This window comes from Felis catus, chromosome B2 (assembly GCF_018350175.1).
Source record: "Felis catus isolate Fca126 chromosome B2, F.catus_Fca126_mat1.0, whole genome shotgun sequence".
Classification (NCBI taxonomy): Eukaryota; Metazoa; Chordata; class Mammalia; order Carnivora; family Felidae; genus Felis; species Felis catus.
The window spans coordinates 93167592-93189902 of record NC_058372.1 but is presented as its reverse complement, the minus strand read 5'-3'; the positions used below and the strand labels follow the sequence as shown (position 1 = coordinate 93189902).

The 22311-nt window shown below is 37.3% G+C and overlaps 1 long non-coding RNA gene across 1 annotated transcript in view; it reads left to right on the top strand.

Moving 5' to 3' along the window:
• The window catches only part of LOC111560505, a 1125299-nt gene that overhangs the window by 670040 nt on the left and 432948 nt on the right, over positions 1 to 22311 (top strand). Inside the window, exon 9 of the long non-coding RNA XR_006598120.1 lies at positions 18761 to 18853. This is a non-coding gene — a long non-coding RNA (uncharacterized LOC111560505). The remainder of the gene's footprint in view (positions 1 to 18760; positions 18854 to 22311) is intronic.

Sequence of the window (22311 nt, the reverse complement as noted above, 5' to 3'; positions counted from 1 at the left end):
TGTATGGGTATTGTTCTTTAGGAACGTAGATTTGGAAGACTGTTCTGTGTGGAATCACATTTGATTTCACCCTAGACGTTTATTTATGGCTAATAATATAAGTTTCTACACACACACACACACACACACACACACACACACCATTTAAGTACTACTCTTTTATGCTGACAGGCTAAGTGTCACTGAGAAATATAGCATTTTGCTGTGAAAGATGCCTATAAATGAGAATAATTTTTATTTTTCAAATAAGCCATGGTTGAATTTACAAATACTTGAAAGTAACATACTCCTGTTACTATTCATTTTGCAATTTTTCACTATAGACATAGTTCATGCACTGGCTACTCTATTTCCTTCTAAAAATCTATAAACAAACCTATTCTTCTTGAGCTTCCATCTGACTACGCACAAAAAGTTTTAGCTTACCTGTAAACGCTTTGTAAGAGACTGAACCATCCCTTTATGGTTATTTTCTTTGAGATGCTACCAGCTACACTAGAACGGGTAACAGAAATATTGTAGCAGAATTATCATTTCATTTTTTTTAAATAAAGGTGGGTGTATGAGGCTTCTGTCACGTCCCTATATTTACAGTGAAAAGTCAATTCTGAGCAGTTTGTGTTGAAAATGACAGCATTTCTGTCAAGCTCTACATCAGCTGCTGCTAGCTGGAGTCAGAATTATCATCCTTCACTGGGCTGTCTTGCTTTATGATATCAATTAGCAAACAATCTGTTTTGTTGGCACATGATACAACTAGGATGCAAAACAGAGCGACTGTGAAGCAAAACATTTTCCAGGGAGAAGGCTGTTTTGCCCAAGCCTGGGGAGGGGGAAATGATACCATTCTTCTGCTCTCAGTCTTTCTTTCATTTGCCACCGGTGTCAGTTTATTGACATGAATACAATGTAATAATAGTGTTAGGTTGGTTGTTTTTATTTTTCCTGAGGGCGTTAATATTTGGTTTTTAAGAATTTATAGCTATTAATTCTTTTTTTTTTTTTTTTTTTTTTAGTCTTTAGTTGGTCTAGAATTATGATGTCCAAATCCCTACTTTCACTATGGAAAAAATACAATTTAAAAAAAAAAAAAAAAAAAAAAAGAATCACACTTCACATAAAACAGGAGAGAAGGTACACTAGAGGGCACTAGTAAGCTATACTTTTATTTATTTATTTATTTTCATTTACCATTATAATTTGCATGTCTTTAGGGATGCTTTGCTGCTTAATCTGATCTGTTTGAGACTACTCATTTTTCTTTCTTTGTTGCTTTTTGTTTTTTTGTTTTTTTAAGACCACTAAGCTCATTTGGTAGTTTTCATTGACCAGGAAAGTTCTAGACCTTTAGGTTCATTATTTTGATAAGCTTTATCCCCTATAGATGTCTGGGTGGCCTTTATACCTTTATTGAAACCCTGCAATCTTGTCCTCTGACATTTCTGATGTTTTTTGAAAGAGCATCTCCACAGCTGCAAGTAATTGCTACTTAAGCCCAATTGTATGGGCTTTGAGATATACACAAATCACTCCTGGGTATTTCTTTTAAACCACATTTAAACCCCAGTCTCCAGAGGTGAAAGGCAAGATATTTAAGTAATCTGCCACCTGGCTCATTCTAATGTGATTGGTGGAGAAGACAAATTCATCTTCAGAAGAATATACAAGAACAATTTTTCTTAAAAGGTCAAATGAAATTTATGCTTCATGCTCAAAACTTTGGCATTTCAATTAACTTTTAAAAGTCACAAACAATATAGTGAACTCTAAGATGTGCTTAAAGAGAAAATACATTGTATGTATTAAACAAAATAAACCCAATTTAATGACTTGTTTAGAACATGTTGCTCTTGTTTCTTTATTTAACAAGATTTTTTAAAAAGTGTCTAAGTTCTATGATAGTAGGAATACTCTTTAATCTGTCTATTGTGTTACTGGGGTACTTTTATTCTTTTGTTTTCCCTTTCTTTTGAAATATTGTTTTTGGGAATCATGAGCAAAACGATGAAGCAGTTAATTCACAAGTACACATGATATAAAGAATGTAGGAAATTTATCATGACGGTAATTACAATGTTAACTGAAATGATTATAGCAATATTTATTCAGTAGGAAACAATTAAAACCTTGATCGTAGTCCAAATCCCATTCATTGAAATCTCATATTTTACAGTAAAATATTTCTTAGGATTTCTGCTTTCAAAGAGTCTGTCTCATTTCTTAACCACCAAAATACAAAGACTTATGTAACATGCTTTATTCCAATATTCATATATCATCTTTCTCAAAACATAACACAGATAGGGGGCCACCTCAAAATAGGACTAAATACATTCATCCTGATTCTAATATCATCCTGAAATGTTGTATTATAAATAATGAGTTGATCATCTTACTCTCCACCTCCTGCCCACACACATGCTAGGTATCATTACCATGACCATCTTCTTGTCTGTTGTTGAAATTATTTTTAAGTTTTGTTGTGAGCTTTCTTCCAGTGTGAGGATGGGAATGGGAAACCTATAGAAGGCAGGACTCAGCCTGCTGACATTTCCCCCCCCCCCCTTTGCTATGCTAGTAGTTTTTCCAGTCTGTTGTCTTTATGACCGTCAGGTAAAAAAGTCATTAAACAATATAGACTCCTCATGAATTAGATCAGATCTGATAAAAATGAATAATTTGATCAAAGTCATGCTTCCAGGCAAGTGGTGAAGCCAGTCCAAGACTGAAAACCAAGTCTGTTATGGCTTTAAGTCCAAGACTTTCTGCTTGCTGTGTAGAACTCAAAATCTCCACCCAGATGTATAGCTACAGATATTTATTAATTTCCTGTTTGTATCTCTTGAGTAATTATTATGATTTAAGATTTTAAAAAGAAGTCATTTTATATTCAATAAAGTGATGACTAAAATTAGTCCCAAATAAAAATATATAAAGAAACATTTAACATATCGTAAGCAAATATCTACCTATTTAAGCATATTCTAAGGGGGTGTTTACCCTCTTTTTCCAGACTTTTGAAAATTAGCAAAAAAACAGAAACAGTTGAGTGTTACATTGACAAATACAAACAAAACACTCTTGATTGCTACAAGTACTTGATGTCCTGAGATGTTTTATTGTCCTAGTAGGAAGGATTTCATTTGAAACACTGCATGGGGTCATATGCTTTGCTCTAAAATTGATTTATGGCACTTTCAACTGAAGGACAAATACTACACTTAAAACTAAGACAAGCATGACTTTAATAAATCTGTTTTTTATAAAGTCACAAACTAATTGTTTAGCATTTTGAGTGTGCTGTCACGATCAGTTCTATTTACATGAAAAAGACTCATAATTAATATTAAATGCATGCATTTATTCAAGTCATTTTGATCATTTGTTTTCTTTACTGCAAACTACACTTCATGCTGTCTCAATTTTTTTTTGTAAAGTCTAATTTATAGAAAGACTTTATCACTATTATAGTATAGTAAATCCAATTAGAAATACTGCAGACATGGATGTAGTTTTCATATGACTGTATTCATAGTATTTTTAGGGGCTAACAATTATGTTGACTCAGCAGGCACACATTAAAATTACATTTAAAAGGCTATGTTAAGTTAACCAATGGAAAGCCTTGGTTAATAGTATTTTTCAATGATAAACCAAAATTTCTACAGGGTACCGGTTTAGTGTATTTATTTCTTTAGGAAACATCCTGTTTCAAATAACACCTTGCTAAATTTTTTTGCAGAAAACATGACCCTGCAAAAGTATAATCTATAGACTTCATGAAAGTATTAATATATGGAAAAACAAACATCCTTCTTTTGTTGCAGTGTAAACAATCTGTCCAATTTGGAGATTGTATGTATCATCCATTTAACTTGGCTCTAGTTCTACAGGCTGATCTAAAGCTACTGTATAATGATGTGAGAGTATGCTACTGTGATTGGTGACCAGAATGAGAAATTGAATTCTGCATTACCTCTTAAATTCTCCAAGAGTATATCAACATGACATTGTGCTTCCAATTCAATAGATTCAATGTTCAGAAACATTTTTATATTAGACATGGTTTCCAGACATTGTAACTAAGGCCTCAATAGGAAAAAATTTCCTGTGGTCTGTCCCAAGATGTAGAGAAGGAAAAGAGGAAGGAAGAGAAAAAGAAAAGGACCTTTAATGAGTATCCCTCTCCTAGTCACTGTGATAGCCACTTTTACATGTTAGTTTATTTCTTATTTAGTCAAAGTATTTGAAAAGAAATAATACAGATGCGCCAGTCCACCAAAGGAAACGATAGAAGTGCTTGTGCACGAAATATTTGAATAAAGTAGGTTGTGTGGCTGACTAGATTTATTGTTCATTGGGGAAGAGACATAGCAAATGTAGAAAGAAAGAGTAAATGTCTTCTTATTTAAAGGATTATAATGTGTGTATATTTGTGTGTATGCTCACACATGAAGTTGTACATGGGTGTGTGTGAGGGGGGTAGTGGTAAGTCAGGATTGGAGATTGAATTATTTGATCATGAAATTCTAAACTAATGTAGCAAATTTATGAATAGTTGGTTTTGTTAATCAATTTGATCATTTAAGCATTAGGGAAAAGTCTGTGACCTTGTGTTGGAAAGCCCTAAGACTACCCTCAGGTTTGATGATTTGCTGGAACAGCTTACAAAATTCATATAAGCTGCTAAATTAATGATTATGGTTTATTGTGGCAAAAGGAAAGATATTAAAATCCACAAAGAAAATGGTGCATAGGACAGAGTTCAAGAGAGACCAGGTGCAAGTTTTCACTCTTCTTTTCCCATTGGAGACACATGGACGTGCTTATTTCTTCTAGAAATAATGTGTGACAACACATGCAATGTGTTGCCAACCAGAGAAGCTCATCCAAGCCTCCATACCCTGGGTTTTTACTGGAACTCAGTCAGACATGGAATGTCTACATGACTGATTTTAACTACTCGGTCTCCAGTACCCCCTACCAGAGGGCAAACTAATGGCCCAAGTGAACAAAAACAAGTATGTACCATAAATCACATTGTTGGCAAAAACTGTCTGGTGTGATCCAAGGCCCAAGGTATACAAAGACAGTCTTATCAGGTTATTTGAAAGACTTAGAAGTTATCACCCAGTAGTATCTCAAGAAGCTATCCTGAAAATTTTGGAATGTGCTGGTTTTGGGCAGCCCAAGCCTACTGAGTTAATCCTTTACTATAGAACATAGAGGCTACAAATATTTCCTGATTTTTGTCACCCACTACAGGAAAGTCAATGTAGTATGTTATTTATATTTTATATGTTGAAAACCTACATTTTTTTATTTAAAAATTTAAGATCATAGTTATTGGTCATTTTTTATTTTTAGAAAAGTCATATGAAAAAAATAATAAGCTCTGATAAAATATTGAGATCCTAACTTAGCTTGTCAGGCAAATTTTGAACATGGGTAAGATTTAAGGTGCAAGCCACCATTTAGAGGTTACCTAGAGGTAAACACCATGTGACTGCAGCCCAAGAATTAAGCAGAAGCATTGGAACTAAGGTGTGTCCAATGAAAGCATGTATTAGGCCTAGTAAAGTTCTGATTAGCAGAAAAATGGAACAGGGAGCTGGACTTTGCAAGGACTTGGCTACAGCCAGGGGATAAGGTAGGCTTGGTAGGTAGAGTATGGCCTGATGAGTCATTAAAATGAGAGGGAGAACAGGTCATTGATTTCCTAATACTGCTGTAACAAATTATCACAAATGTAGTGACTTAAAAAAATATGAATATCTTATAGTTCTGGAGGTCAGGTGTCCAAAATGAGTCTTATGGGTCTAGAATGAAAGTGTAGGCTAACATACATTACTTCTGGAGCCTCCAGGGAAGAATCTTTTTCCTTGCCTTTAACAGCTTCCAGAGGCTACATGTGTCCCTTGGCTCATGGCTACTTCTTCCATCTTCAGAGTGAGACAATCTAACCTCTGCTTCAGTCATCATAGCTTTTCCTGATTCTGCTGCTTACGCCTCTCGCTATGCTTTGTTAGAACCCTTGTGATTACACTGGGCCCACCTGAATAACACAGGACAACTCTTCTCTCCCTGACCTTTCTCCATCTCAAGATTTTTAACATAATCACATCTGAGAAGTCTTTTTGCCATGTCAGGAAACATATTCATAGGTTTTAGGGATTAAGACATACACATCCTTGGCTGGATGTTATTCTGTCTACCATAACAGGAAACAAGGTTACAACTGGAAGAGCTGGGGTTGAAGGAAATTTAGAGCAAATGCTGCTTTTAAATGTTGGGTAGCCTAGTCAGGTTCTAAAAGAAGGTGGCTGCAAACCTCATTCAATAGGAGATTGCCATCAATCAATGTATGGAATATTACCCTCAAAGTCTCAGTAACATTTAATGGGGGTTTGCCCTGTTTATTGAGTCAAGAAAAATCAATGGTCAGTAATTTAAGAGATACTCCTTATACTAAGGACTAGCTCAAACCAACAAGTATGAAAAAGGATTGATTTAATAACTATCATTTATTTTATATTTCTGATATGTCAAATTTACCAAATCAAATACTTGTTATTTCATGCAGTTCCCACTACAGCACTTATTTATTTTTAGTTTTGTTATTTTTTTTTCTCTTTTCTTTTTAAAAAAAATATTTAAATTCTAGTTAGTTAACATACAATGCAACATTGGTTTCAGGAGTAGAATTTAGTGATTCATCACTTACATACAACCCCCAGTGCTCATCATAACAAACACCCTACTGTAACACCCATCACCCATCCAGCCCATTCCCCACCCACCTCCCTTCATCAACCCTCAGTTTGTTCTCTACCATTAAGTCTCTTAACAAACCAATTTCCCTCTCTCCTTCTTCCCACCCCCTTCCCATATGTTCGTTACAGCATTTAAAAATAGATTTGAGGGCTAGTCAATGAGGGAAATGAATTTGAGTGTTCATTAACCTGCCCAGGTGGCTTTAGGAAGCAAACTGGAAGAGACGGGATGCAAATCTGAATTATTTCATGGCCTCGGCTTTCTGCACTGCAGAATGCCAATATGTTGATTTACAATGTTGCATACCCCTTTCTACTGATCAATTTTTTTGTATCCATGTTTCAGAGTATCTCCTTTCTCAATTACCAGAACGAACATAAGGTTAATAACTAGCATTTCTTTGTGTGTGTGTTCAGGATAGAATTAGATCATTGCATGAAAAACAGTAGAGTCCTATCAAAACCTAATAGGAAGACTGATGAAACATCTCTTTTCCTACAACAGAAAACATCCCTTAAGTGTTAGAAATTCTTGGTCCTGTTTAGAAATGCAGTGATAAACTATTTTGATAAACATAGCTACCTCATGCCCTTCTTTAATACTATTTGAACTTTTGAAGTGAATTAAATAAAACTAAAAAGAAAGTAGTGGCAATTTTAGAAAGTAAGTCATTTGGATTTGAGACAGCCTCCCCACACCTTGGATTTTCTGATGTCGATGTGATTACTGATTCTTCATACGAGGCTTTTCTATGTGGTGGAATAGAAAGCATGTTGAATACCCAACTTGTTGTGCACTTGCTTTCATAGTGGAAGTCGAGAGAAGAAATAAACAAACAAACAAACAAAATCCACAAGTGTAAACAAATGGAATAGAGACTGACTTGTGGGAAAACAGAGAAATATTTCTCCTTCCTTCCAGCCCAAAATTTTCTAAAGAGATTTCCTCAGTTATTCAGTAACCTTATCAACCTTGGGTTTCAAATATTTTTCTTAACTATCTCAAGGTGAGTATGAGATTCCAGGAAGAAACTTTCTCCTCATAGGTCTCTGACTGGAACTTTTAAGTATCACATCAGGAATCTATCACAGTATTCATCCCGGGGAACAAACTAGATGCAATTTTAGATATTTTCCTGAAATCATTTCTATGAACCTTTTCTTTGAGTGCATCACTAAGTCAAAAATTGAAGAGATATTTTTAGTGCTAGTTCACTCCACTCATAACTGTATTTTAGCTCTAAGTTCTTGAAGTACAATATAATAAAAATGATGTTGCTCTTGGTCCTTGAAGTTTTGGATTCATTGTATTCAAAGTTTTAACTGTATCTGCCAAATATGCCAAGCTCCCCTGAAATTTATCTTTTCAAAAGTCTGAAGCAGTTGGTTTTTTTTTTTCCCCTGGTGTTCCAAAAATAGGGCAATAGCATCTCTCAGCTCATAAATCTGTGGGTACATATTTCTGTCAACGAACAAACCTCAATGTGCAATAAAAGGATTTTGTAATCAACATTAAAATGTTCACAAAGCAGTGAAAGTTACTTTATTTTGACTCATTTGTTATGTAATTGACCAGAATCTAATGGTTGAAATTGAAATATTCTTTGAGATCAGCTTGCAGGGATTTAGAAGCCAGTACTTAAGCAGTGAATGATGCAGAGTATCCCAATAAAAGTATAAGTTTTCTTTGTTTAATCAATTTTTAAAATTTTGAATCCAGATTTTTAAGAATATGTACATGTACACCTAATACATGTACACCTGTGTGTGTGTTTGTGTGTGTGTGTGTGTGTGTGTGTGTATACATACATAAGTGTGACACAGCCTTAAATAATCATCAGCATCTGTAATGGTCTCCAAATTTTGATCAGTAGCATTTCTTACACATAGGAAGAATATACATATTATCAAGTATAATTCTTTCATTAATAGTGATCAAATCAATATGAAAGGAGGTGATGGATATGTTTATTGCTTTTTGGTGATGGTTACATGGTTGTATGTATATATTCAAATCCATTATTAAATATGTGCTGTTTTTTGGTATATCAATTATATCTCAACAAAGCTGTTGAGAAACAAAATAAAATAGTCATACAAAAAACTAATACTAAAAAGGGCAATAATATAATTTCTTTTGCAAGACTGTGTTTTTTTTGTTTTTTTTTTTTATTTATTTTTTGGCTAAATCATTAATCCAGTGTTTATTTGAGAATAAGAGAAAAATATGCATTCTGGTAAATTATTCATTATAATGTTTTGATATTTTCAGGAGACATGGTTTTATCAGAATTTTTTCAGTGGTACAAAATTTATTTTTATGTTGTTTGGTAATTAAAAGAACAGTATCACATGAAATATTAATAACACTGAAGATTCCCAATAATAATTTCAAATAGCGTTTATCTTTGTGTGTTATATACTATTGTATAAACAGAAAAAATACTAATTAAAAATTATAATAGGGGTCCATGGGTGGCTCAGTTGGTTAAGCATCGACTCTTGATTTCAGTTCAGGTCATGATCTCACAGTTTGTGATATCGAGCCCTGCCTACGGCTCTGTGCTGACAGTGCAGAGCCCTCTTGGGATTCTCTCTCCTCTCTCTGCCCCTTTCTTGCTCATGTGCTCTCTCTCTCTCAAAATAAACAAGCATTTAAAAACATAAAAATTAAAATTAAAATAATGTTTCCATGAATTTTAACCCAAATGCTCAGGTTGTGGGGATTCTATTAGGATGACATTGCTCAGTCTTTTTAAACAAACCCAGGTGATTGAATATCTTCAAAGAGAGTGCTAGGTGACCATGGATTTCATTTCTTCTGTTTGGGAATTTAGCTAGATTAACTTCCCCAGCCTCCTTTGCGGGCTTAGTGTCTTGAGGCAGACTTTAAGCCCCTCCCCTGTGTGGCTCACTTTGAGGCTTGGCCTACATAAATCTCCCACGTGAGTTCTTTTATGGTCTTTTCTTGCTGACTGGAGTGGAGAGGGCTTTGCGGTAAACTTGAGGGCCAAGTGTTGCCATAAAATGGAAAGACTTCTCCCCTAAATCACTCCCGAGAAGAAAGCTACTCTGAAAAGCTGTTCAACCAAGAGCACTCTAATGCTACTGTTAGGTCAGTGAGGGAGGAAGGAGGATAGGATAGTTGTGTTAAGCCACTAAAATTTCAGAGTTTTTCTGCTCTAGAAGCTAGTATTACCTTAACCAATTTATATACTCTTTGTAATTATTTCACTCTATACCTGAAAAAGAAGTCAATTTTATTGAATGCTTTTTTCACTGGCCCCATAGCGAAAACAAAATATTTATTTTAAACAAGGAGAACAAGGGGTGTCTGGGTGGCTCAGTTGATTAAGCCTCTGACTTCGGCTAATGGCCATGATCTCCCAGCCCCAAGTTGGGCTCTGTTCTGACAGCTCAAAGCCTGGAGCCTGCTTCAGATTCTGTGTCTTCCTCTCTCTGCCCCTCCTCCTCTCACACTCTGTCTCTCTCTCAAAAATAAACATTAAAAAAAAATTAAATAAGGGGAAGAAGAAATAATGAGGAAGATGCCATTATTCCTACAAAAAAATGAGTGATGTTGGGTATCTGTCAGTGGGTGTTAGGGTTTTCTTCCATGCAGTCATTCTTTTGTTCCAAGTGAAATCTATATTAATATCCCATAAACATTATGTCACTGGTCTTCTAACTGTCTCTATCTATCTTACTTTGACAATCTTCTGATTTGTAGCTTGCAATATCAGAATGAACTCTCACTCAGAATGGATTAAAGAAGAAATGTTAAAATAAATGGCAGGACTCAAGATTTCTTTTAGTGCATTTTAATAATGGCAATAGTAGAAGTTAGTGTTGCTTTTTAAAGTACATTCTTGTCTTAAAATTAGATTTATGTTAGGCTTTAAAATATGTACAATATGAATTGGGTCATGTGCATGAAAATATCATCTAAAACAAAGATGATGCATCATATATTTAGTAATTATAGACTTTACCTATTTATTTTATTCTGTGAATCTCTAGCCAGTGATGAGGAAATTAAAAACCAAAAAACAAAAACAAAAACAACAACAAAAAACCCACATTCTGAGATGATTAGAAATCTCCACATGGAAGGTACTTTCCTAGTGCCTGTTCCTTCCCACTCTACACACTTCTGGTTTTAGTCTCAAACACTCAGGCATTAGGAAGCAAAATCTAGAATTTGGAGGTATGTAGAGTAGCAGAATCTATGTTCACAGGCACGGTTACATACAGAGTTCAAGTTGGCCACGATGAAGTAAATTTTGATATGTGCAGCAAGACATAGTGAGTCCAGATTTAGACATAAGGAATAAATCCTGTGAGAGCATATCTGACACCTGACCCTGATGCCTTGCGTCTACCAGGACACCAAAGAATGCCTTCTTTCTGATGAATACATAATATTCTGCCTAGATTGTGTCAGCCCTGACCATTACAAATGAGCACAGGATTCTGAAAATTTGTCTGGGACTATCAAAAGAAGGTAAAATCAAAATTATTTTCCTTATTGATAGGCGTCTCAAGGATCCTTATCTAATGACCCTAATTCTGCTTTTTGATGGTAACACTGGAAATAAATGTATTTAAAGCCATGTAGACTGTTGGTTCCCAAACAGGGCTTCAGATTAGAATCACCTGGGGAATCTTTTAACACTTCTAAAACACAGGTTATGGCCTAAAAAATTAAATCATAATCTCTAGGGTTGTGATTAGGTGAATCTATTCTGCACACATGTTTGAGAACCACCCACAGTCATTTTAGAGTTTAATAATAGGTTTCCATGCCAACTTCTCAACAGAGGTTCTAAACACCTGGATATGTATACACATATATATTAGAGGATATTCACTAAACTAAAAATAGCAATATTTTTTCCAAAGGTGATAGAAGTTGTATATATTTAATGTAGCAAACATAGTAAACATAAAAACCATCAAAGTTAATTATAGTCTTGCCAACCAAAGATAATCACTGTAAATAGATTAACTTTCTTCTAGATATTTCCAATCAATCTAAATACTAATTAGGATGAGGATATATGTATGTGTGTATGCATGTGGGTATAACAAAGACTGTCATACTGTTCATCCTATTTTACAGACATTTTCTCTAACAATATATAGAATCAGAAGAAATGTACTTTTGTTATTTTTTAAAGTTTATTTATTTGAGAGAGACAGAGACAGCACAAGTGGGGAAGGGTCAGAGAGAGAGGGAGAGAGAATCCCAAGCAGGCTCTGCTCTGCCAATGCCGAGCCAGTGTGGGGCTCAAACTCACCAAACCCTGAGATCATGATGTGAGCCACCCAGGTGCCCCCCAAAATGTACTTTTAAATGTTGCGCTTTTTTTATGAAATTTATTGACAAATTAGTTTCCATACAACACCCAGTGCTCATCCCAAAAGGTGCCCTCCTCAATACCCATCACCCACCCTCTCCTCCCTCCCACCCCCCATCAACCCTCAGTTTGTTCTCAGTTTTTAACAGTCTCTTATGCTTTGGCTCTCTCCCACTCTAACCTGTTTTTTTTTTTCCTTCCCCTCCCCCATGGGTTCCTGTTAATTTCTCAGGGTCCACATAAGAGTGAAACCATATGGTATCTATCTTTCTCTGTATGGCTTATTTCACTTAGCATCACACTCTCCAGTTCCATCCACGTTGCTACAAAAGGCCATATTTCATTTTTTCTCATTGCCACGTAATTGCCATTGTGTATATAAACCACAATTTCTTTATCCATTCATCAGTTGATGGACATTTAGGCTCTTTCCATAATTTGGCTATTGTTGAGAGTGCTGCTATGAACATTGGGGTACAAGTGGCCCTATGCATCAGTACTCCTGTATCCCTTGGATAAATTCCTAGCAGTGCTATTGCTGGGTCATAGGGTAGGTCTATTTTTAATTTTCTGAGGAACCTCCACACTGCTTTCCAGAGCGGCTGCACCAATTTGCATTCCCACCAACAGTGCAAGAGGGTTCCCGTTTCTCCACATCCTCTCCAGCATCTAGAGTCTCCTGATTTGTTCATTTTGGCCACTCTGACTGGCGTGAGGTGATACCTGAGTGTGGTTTTGATTTGTATTTCCCTGATAAGGAGCGACGCTGAACATCTTTTCATGTGCCTGTTGGCCATCCGGATATCTTCTTTAGAGAAGTGTCTATTCATGTTTTCTGCCCATTTCTTCACTGGGTTATTTGTTTTTCGGGTGTGGAGTTTGGTGAGCTCTTTATAGATTTTGGATACTAGCCCTTTGTCCGATATGTCATTTGCGAATATCTTTTCCCATTCCGTTGGTTGCCTTTTAGTTTTGTTGGTTGTTTCCTTTGCTGTGCAGAAGCTTTTTATCTTCATAAGGTCCCAGTAATTCACTTTTGCTTTTAATTCCCTTGCCTTTGGGGATGTGTCGAGTAAGAGATTGCTACGGCTGAGGTCAGAGAGGCCTTTTCCTGCTTTCTCCTCTAAGGTTTTGATGGTTTCCTGTCTCACATTTAGGTCCTTTATCCATTTTGAGTTTATTTTTGTGAATGGTGTGAGAAAGTGGTCTAGTTTCAACCTTCTGCATGTTGCTGTCCAGTTCTCCCAGCACCATTTGTTAAAGAGGCTGTCTTTTTTCCATTGGATGTTCTTTCCTGCTTTGTCAAAGATGAGTTGGCCATACGTTTGTGGGTCTAGTTCTGGGGTTTCTATTCTATTCCATTGGTCTATGTGTCTGTTTCTGTGCCAATACCATGCTGTCTTGATGATGACAGCTTTGTAGTAGAGGCTAAAGTCTGGGATTGTGATGCCTCCTGCTTTGGTCTTCTTCTTCAAAATTCCTTTGGCTATTTGGGGCCTTTTGTGGTTCCATATGAATTTTAGGATTGCTTGTTCTAGTTTCGAGAAGAATGCTGGTGCAATTTTGATTGGGATTGCATTGAATGTGTAGATAGCTTTGGGTAGTATTGACATTTTGACAATATTTATTTTTCCAATCCATGAGCAGGGAATGTCTTTCCATTTCTTTAAATCTTCTTCAATTTCCTTCATAAGCTTTCTATAGTTTTCAGCATACAGATCCTTTACATCTTTGGTTAGATTTATTCCTAGGTATTTTATGCTTCTTGGTGCAATTGTGAATGGGATCAGTTTCTTTGTCTTTCTGTTGCTTCATTGTTAGTGTATAAGAATGCAACTGATTTCTGTACATTGATTTTGTATCCTGCAACTTTGCTGAATTCATGTATCAGTTCTAGTAGACTTTTGGTGGAGTCTATCGGATTTTCCATGTATAATATCATGTCATCTGCAAAAAGCGAAAGCTTGACTTCGTCTTTGCCAATTTTGATGCCTTTGATTTCCTTTTGTTGTCTGATTGCTGATGCTAGAACTTCCAGCACTATGTTAAACAGCAGCAGTGAGAGTGGGCATCCTTGTCGTGTTCCTGATCTCAGGGAAAAAGCTCTCAGTTTTTCCCCGTTGAGGATGATGTTAGCTGTGGGCTTTTCATAAATGGCTTTTATGATCTTTAAGTATGTTCCTTCTATCCCGACTTTCTCAAGGGTTTTTATTAAGAAAGGGTGCTGGATTTTGTCAAAGGCCTTTTCTGCATCGATTGACAGGATCATATGGTTCTTCTCTTTTTTTTTTGTTAATGTGATGTATCACATTGATTGATTTGCGAATGTTGAACCAGCCCTGCATCCCAGGAATGAATCCCACTTGATCATGGTGAATAATTCTTTTTATATGCCGTTGAATTCGATTTGCTAGTATCTTATAGAGAATTTTTGCATCCATATTCATCAGGGATATTGGCCTGTAGTTCTCTTTTTTTACTGGGTCTCTGTCTGGTTTAGGAATCAAAGTAATACTGGCTTCATAGAATGAGTCTGGAAGTTTTCCTTCCCTTTCTATTTCTTGGAATAGCTTGAGAAGGATAGGTATTATCTCTGCTTTAAACGTCTGGTAGAACTCCCCTGGGAAGCCATCTGGTCCTGGACTCTTATTTGTTGGGAGATTTTTGATAACCGATTCAATTTCTTCGCTGGTTATGGGTCTGTTCAAGCTTTCTATTTCCTCCTGATTGAGTTTTGGAAGAGTGTGGGTGTTCAGGAATTTGTCCATTTCTTCCAGGTTGTCCAATTTGTTGGCATATAATTTTTCATAGTATTCCCTGATAATTGTTTGTATCTCTGAGGGATTGGTTGTAATAATTCCATTTTCATTCATGATTTTATCTATTTGGGTCATCTCCCTTTTCTTTTTGAGAAGCCTGGCTAGAGGTTTGTCAATTTTGTTTATTTTTTCAAAAAAACAACTCTTGGTTTTGTTGATCTGCTCTACAGTTTTTTTAGATTCTATATTGTTTATTTCTGCTCTGATCTTTATTATTTCTCTTCTTCTGCTGGGTTTAGGCTGCCTTTGCTGTTCTGCTTCTAGTTCCTTTAGGTGTGCTGTTAGATTTTGTATTTGGGATGTTTCTTGTTTCTTGAGATAGGCCTGGATTGCAATGTATTTTCCTCTCAGGACTGCCTTCGCTGCGTCCCAAAGCGTTTGGATTGTTGTATTTTCATTTTCGTTTGTTTCCATATATTTTTTAATTTCTTCTCTAATTGCCTGGTTGACCCACTCATTCGTTAGTAGGGTGTTCTTTAACCTCCATGCCTTTGGAGGTTTTCCAGACTTTTTCCTGTGGTTGATTTCAAGCTTCATAGCATTGTGGTCTGAAAGTATGCATGGTATAATTTCAATTCTTGTAAACTTATGAAGGGCTGTTTTGTGACCCAGTGTATGATCTATCTTGGAGAATGTTCCATGTGCACTCGAGAAGAAAGTATATTCTGTTGCTTTGGGATGCAGTGTTCTAAATATATCTGTCAAGTCCATCTGATCCAATGTCTCATTCAGGGCCCTTGTTTCTTTATTGACCATGTGTCTAGATGATCTGTCCATTTCTGTAAGTGGGGTGTTAAAGTCCCCTGCAATTACCACATTCTTATCAATAAGGTTGCTTATGTTTATGAGTAATTGTTTTATATATTTGGGGGCTCCGGTATTCGGCGCATAGACATTTATAATTGTTAGCTCTTCCTGATGGATAGACCCTGTAACTATTATATAATGTCCTTCTTCATCTCTTGTTACAGCCTTTAATTTAAAGTCTAGTTTGTCTGATATAAGTATGGCTACTCCAGCTTTCTTTTGGCTTCCAGTCGCATGATAAATAGTTCTCCATCCCCTCACTCTCAATCTAAAGGTGTCCTCAGGTCTAAAATGAGTTTCTTGTAGACAGCAAATAGATGGGTCTTGTTTTTTTATCCATTCTGATACCCTATGTCTTTTGGTTGGTGCATTTAATCCATTTACATTCAATGTTATTATAGAAAGATACGGGTTGAGAGTCATTGTGATGTCTGTATGTTTTATGCTTGTAGTGATGTCTCTGGGACTTTGTCTCACAGGGTCCCCCTTAGGATCTCTTGTAGGGCTGGTTTAGTGGTGACAAATTCCTTCAGTTTTTGTTTGTTTGGGAAAACCTTTATCTCTCCTTCTATTCTAAATGACAGACTTGCTGGGTAAAGGATTCTCAGCTGCATATTTTTTCTGTCTAGCACCCTGAAAATCTCGTGCCAATTCTTTCTGGCCTGCCAAGTTTCAAAAGAGAGATCAGTCACGAGTCTTATAGGTCTCCCTTTATATGTGAGGGCACGTTTACCCCTTGCTGCTTTCAGAATTTTCTCTTTATCCTTGTATTTTGCCAGTTTCACTATGATATGTCGTGCAGAAGATCGATTCAAGTTACGTCTGAAGGGAGTTCTCTGTGCCTCTTGGATTTCAATGCCTTTTTCCTTCCCCAGTTCAGGGAAGTTCTCAGCTATTATTTCTTCAAGTACCCCTTCAGCACCTTTCCCTCTCTCTTCCTCCTCTGGGATACCAATTATGCGTATATTATTTCTTTTTAGTGTATCACTTAGTTCTCTAACTTTCCCCTCATACTCCTGGATTTTTTTATCTCTCTTTTTCTCAGCTTCCTCTTTTTCCATAACTTTATCCTCTAGTTCACCTATTCTCTCCTCTGCCTCTTCAAGCCGAGCTGTGGTGGTTTCCATTTTGTTATGCATTGCGTTTAAAGCGTTTTTCAGCTCCTCGTGACTGTTCCTTAGTCCCTTGATCTCTGTAGCAAGAGATTCTCTGCTGTCCTCTATACTGTTTTCAAGCCCAAGGATTAATTTTATGACTATTATTCTAAATTCACTTTCTGTTATATTATTTAAATCCTTTTTGATCAGCTCATTAGCTGTTGTTATTTCCTGGAGATTCTTCTGAGGGGAATTCTTCCGCTTGGTCATTTTGGATAGTCCCTGGCGTGGTGAGGACCTGCAGGGCACTTCCCCTGTGTTGTGGTGTATAACTGGAGTTGGTGGGCGGGGCCGCAGTCAGACCTGATGTCTGCCCCCAGCCCACCGCTGGGGCCACAGTCAGACTGGTGTGTGCCTTCTCTTCCCCTCTCCTAGGGGCGGGATTCACTGTGGGGTGGTGTGGCCCGTCTGGGCTATTTGCACACTGCCAGGCTTGTGATGCTGGGGATCTGGCGTATTAGCTGGGGTGGGTAGGCAAGGTGCACGGGGGCAGGAGGGGCAGGCTTAGATCGCTTCTCCTTAGGTGATCCTCTTCAGGAGGGGCCCTGTGGCAGCGGGAGGGAGTCAGATCCGCTGCCGGAGGTTTGGCTCCGCAGAAGCACAGAGTTGGGTGTTTGCGCGGAGCGAGCAAGTTCCCTGGCAGGAACTGGTTCTCTTTGGGATTTTGGCTGGGGGATGGGCAGGGGAGATGGCGCTAGCGAGCGCCTTTGTTCCCCACCAAGCTGAGCTCTGTGGTCAGGGGGCTCAGCAGCTCTCCCTCCCTTTGTCCTCCAGCCTTCCCGCTTTCTGAGCAGAGCTGTTAACTTATGACCTCCCAGACGCTAAGTCGCGCTTGTTGTGGGAACACAATCCGTCAGGCCCCTCCGCTTTTGCAAGCCAGACTCGGGGGCTCTGCTTGGCCGGCGAGCCGCCCCTCCGCCCCGGCTCCCTCCCGCCAGTCCGTGGAGCGCGCACCGCCTCGCAGCCCTTCCTACCCTCTTCTGTGGGCCTCTCGTCTGCATTTGGCTCCGGCGACTCCGTTCTGCTAATCCTCTGGTGGTTTTCTGGGTTATTTAGGCAGGTGTAGGTGGAATCTAAGTGATCAGCAGGACGCGCGGTGAGCCCAGCGTCCTCCTAAGCCGCCATCTTGCCGCTTCTCCCTAAATGTTGCTTTTTCATGCAGCCTTATTCTATAGTCTTTTTCCAAAGTTCTTCTGAACCATGAGACCAGTTTCTTTTTTGTAATTACTTTTATCTCACCCTTAAAGAACTTTGTCGTGGGCTAAAGAAAGATGACACCATTTGAGGTGAATTTTTGCTCATTTGTTTGCATAAGTAAAAACTGGATACTTTCACCTTAGATAAAGTTAGAAATTTTGCAAGTAAGTGTTCCTGAACTGAGCTGCTTTTGTATCACCTGTTGGGGTAGTTAAACTGTGGAAGCCTGGCTCCTCCTCCCAGTTCTGATTCACTAGGTTCAATAGGTTGGGGGTGGGTTAGTCCTGGTTATTTGCATTTCTAAAACACTTTGCCAGGTAATGTTTGTGCTGCTAATGTGGGAGCCACACTATTAGAACCACTTTAGGAAATGTTTTTTTCTTACTCCTAGGTTTTTCTCTGTCTCATTCCTTTGTATACAAGTAGTTTACATTTGATGCTGGTTTCATAAATACCCATCTTTGAGTAGAAATTTCCAAATGCTTCCTGGAAATATTCAACTTCACCAAAATTGACTTAGCCCAAGAACTTGACCTATTAATAAATTCAAAGTTACTGTTATTTTATCTTAACAATTGATAAACTAAAGCCTCCTCTTATGTCCAATGAACAAGTTGGGGTAATTCAACTTTCTTCATCTTTGACAGAAGAAAAGTGATATTCCTGCCATCCAAATTCTGAGGGATGCATCTACCATAACTTTGAGATCTTAAGAAAAAGTAAAGAAGCTCTTTTAACAGGTATGGCAAAATATTTGTGTTATGACCGTGTTTTTGTGCACCCAGCTAGGAAAAGCAAACTCCTGCAAATCTTGCAGATTCAAGATGTGTCTGTGTTTGTCTCTGATGCATTTTTTTAAAACCTTTTTTCTTTTCAAATGTTAATTCCCCCAGTAGAGATAATCTGTTCCCTTTCATGTCTCCCCCTTGGGCAATACATTTCGAAGATTAATATAATATGGATAACATGCCTGTGTGTCTTGCCTAATTCAAAATGCTGAGGATATTATTTCTGGTTTAGGGAGTTTGGAGAAATTTATATCTAGGAGGTTTGGAATGCTCAGTTATCAGAGAAGTTTTGCTGCATCCCTGGCCCTGGCAGTTTGCCCAAGTTCCTAGCAGGTCATTAATAAAGGCTACAATTGCTCTTACATTTAGATTTTCTTCTACCCTGACTCAGCAGCCACAGCTGTCATCTTACAAGCTCATGGATCATTAAGAAGCTTCACCTGGCACACTTTTAAAAGATGCTTCTCTTTCTTTAGGTTAGAGCTGTTTTTCCACCCTAACTCACCTTTCAAACCGATTTTTTTCTTAAACAGATACCTGGGAGAAAATGTTTAATAAACAGCTCAGAATACAGTAACTAATGGTTGCAACTTCAGTTCCTTTGTGACTTAAAAATCAAACGTTTATTTAGTAAATGCCTTCAGCAAAGAGTACAGTTTGGGATTTATTTTATGTCACAGATTAAATTATTGCTTGCTTACTTCCTTTACTTGAAATGCATAATTAATATTTCACAGCAAGTTTAGATTAGTCTTTACATTTTCTTCTTTACTTAATTTTCAAAGTCACTTAAAGCCATCCGAGCCCTAGTATTTTTACATCACAAACCATAAATCAAGTTAAATGTTGGAGTCCGGGAGCTCTAATGCTACATTGAAATCCAAAGCACTGGTGAAACCACAGTTTATCTAGCTATGGTACATGCTGTCACCCAACAATAAATAACCCCAAAAGTTTCGCAGCTTTTTTGTTAAACAGCCACAATTCAAGAATGGAAAGTACTGCAACAAATTAATGATAAAATTATAAAGAATAGGGGAACTCTATTCTTGCTACTTCCATAATAAAATGTTGTGGTTTGGGGATTTATGGTAGAATTTTAAGACCATAAATTCTTCAAAAATCATTTTATAAGCATTACCTTGAAGATATATTCATTTTTAAGAATTTTTTTTCCTAAAAGCATGACAGTCACTCTTTATGGGGAGGGGGAGTTCTGACGCTTCCATGTGACCCTAGAGAAATCTCATGATCTAAAGACCATAAGTCTGTCTTCTTATGTAGAAGAACACACTTCTTACCGGGTGTGATGTGGGGTTCAATGTAAAACTAATATTGAAGCAGAGTCCTTTATAAGATACCCTGAACAAATAACAAATGAGCAATTAATAGTAATTATGAAATTGCATTTTAAGGAAGTTCTGTTTTCTCTCTTTTTTCTTAACTTAAAGGTCACAAAGCAAACCAAAAACTAGTAAACAAAACAACATAATAAAAAATAAAGCTAATATTTAAACCACAAATGAGAAAATGTGCAGGGTTTGTAATTCTTAGGAGGAGGCCAGTAGGGCATATAAACATATGCTGGCTCTCAAGTCACACAGATGCATTGACTCTTGACTCAGCCACTTAATTGCTATGTTACAACAGGCAACTTATTTGCTTTCCCTAAGCCACAATTTCTTCCTCTTTTGAACCGCAATAACAATGAAGTTACTAAGACCTAATTCTTATTATCTTGAAGTAATATATGTCAGTAATGATGTTACTCTATTGGGATTAAGTGAATTGATGGATGTACAGCACTTCCCCTGGCTGTTGATCCATGCAGGATTTATATGTGTTCCGTGTGTGCCATTAAGTATATGTACAAGAAAAGAAAGTTGCCTTATTCACTTAAATGATATCCCCAGCACTTAGAAGAATATGCAATATATGCACTATGTGCTCCATACCCCATAATGGGTATGTGTGTGTTCCATGCCTAGGTGGGTGTGATAGAGGTATTTCTAAGATGTGTTGAGCCAGCGAGTATCCCAAGCTATTGCTGAGAAACAACTAAGAGAAAATTCAAAGAAGTTTTCTATATAGGGTTGGTTGCCAGATCTAGCATAAAAAATTATAGGGCAACCAGTTATTTTTTTTTTCAGATAGGCAACAATTTTTTTTTTCAACGTTTATTTATTTTTGAGACAGAGAGAGACAGAGCACGAACAGGCGAGGGGCAGAGAGAGAGGGAGACACAGAATCGGAAACAGGCTCCAGGCTCTGAGCCATCAGCCCAGAGCCCGACGTAGGCAACAAATTTTTAAGTGTATGTCCCAATAATATATGGTACACTAAAAAAAAAAAAAAAACGTTGTTTTTCTGAAATTAAAATTAAGCTGCATGTCCTGTATTTTATCTGACAACCCTGACATGAAGACAAAAAGGTAAAACTCTGAGTTGTTAAGAACAAGGTAATTTATGTGTAATCAAATAATAATTATAACAATAATGCCACACTTAAGCATAACTTTTGCCCCTCTCCCCAGTTATTTGCAGTACAGCCACAGTTGTCTTGTTTCTGTTTCTGGAAAAATTCCAGATTTTTTTTTCTCTTATAATAAGATATTTGTGATTTCATCTGTATGGAAGGAACCACCCCCTCAGTCTCCAAACATATCATCCTTAGACTCTTAGCTGAGGCATCTCAGGCTCCTGGACGCTTTCCTTGACCCAGAGGCCCTTTCCCTACTCCCCACCCCAGGTTTATTCTTATACTGTCTCAAACAATGGTATCTCTTTCAGAGCACTTACCTCATTTTGGAATTATAAATTAATTAATGCAATTATATAATCAATATCTATCTCCTCTACTACATTGTAAACACTGTGACAACTCTTTTTGCCTCTAATTTGGTACCATAGCATATAGCATATGGGGTCATGTTTTTAATATCAAACTGCTTGTACTTTACTCTTCACATGAAGGATGCTCAGCTTTGTAATTAAAGGATAGTCTAGGTCAGCTGGCATTTCCAGGACCCAACTGCACACATCCACCCCCCTCCCAGCCCTTACCAGGCCATCATACTCTAATTTGGTGTCCTCAGGACAAGTATTTAAACTCTCCAAGCCTCTTTTTTTCTTCTCACTTTAAATTGGGGCTAACAATATTTCATCCTAGTGTTCTTCTGAGGATTAAACAAAATGTTTGCAAAGTGTTTTGCACAGTCCCTGAATCTAGCAAGTGTTTAAGAAAAAAAGTAGCAAGGACAATAAAACAACAATAACTGAGTGGCAAATCTTTAATGGTTACAATTTAATAGTTACAGTTTAAAAGATAATTTATTTCTGACTTTGTTGCTCATGGAAGGCTTTTTAGGAGGTGAACTGCTGCTAGGTCGTGAAGTGGGTGGGGGCTTTGG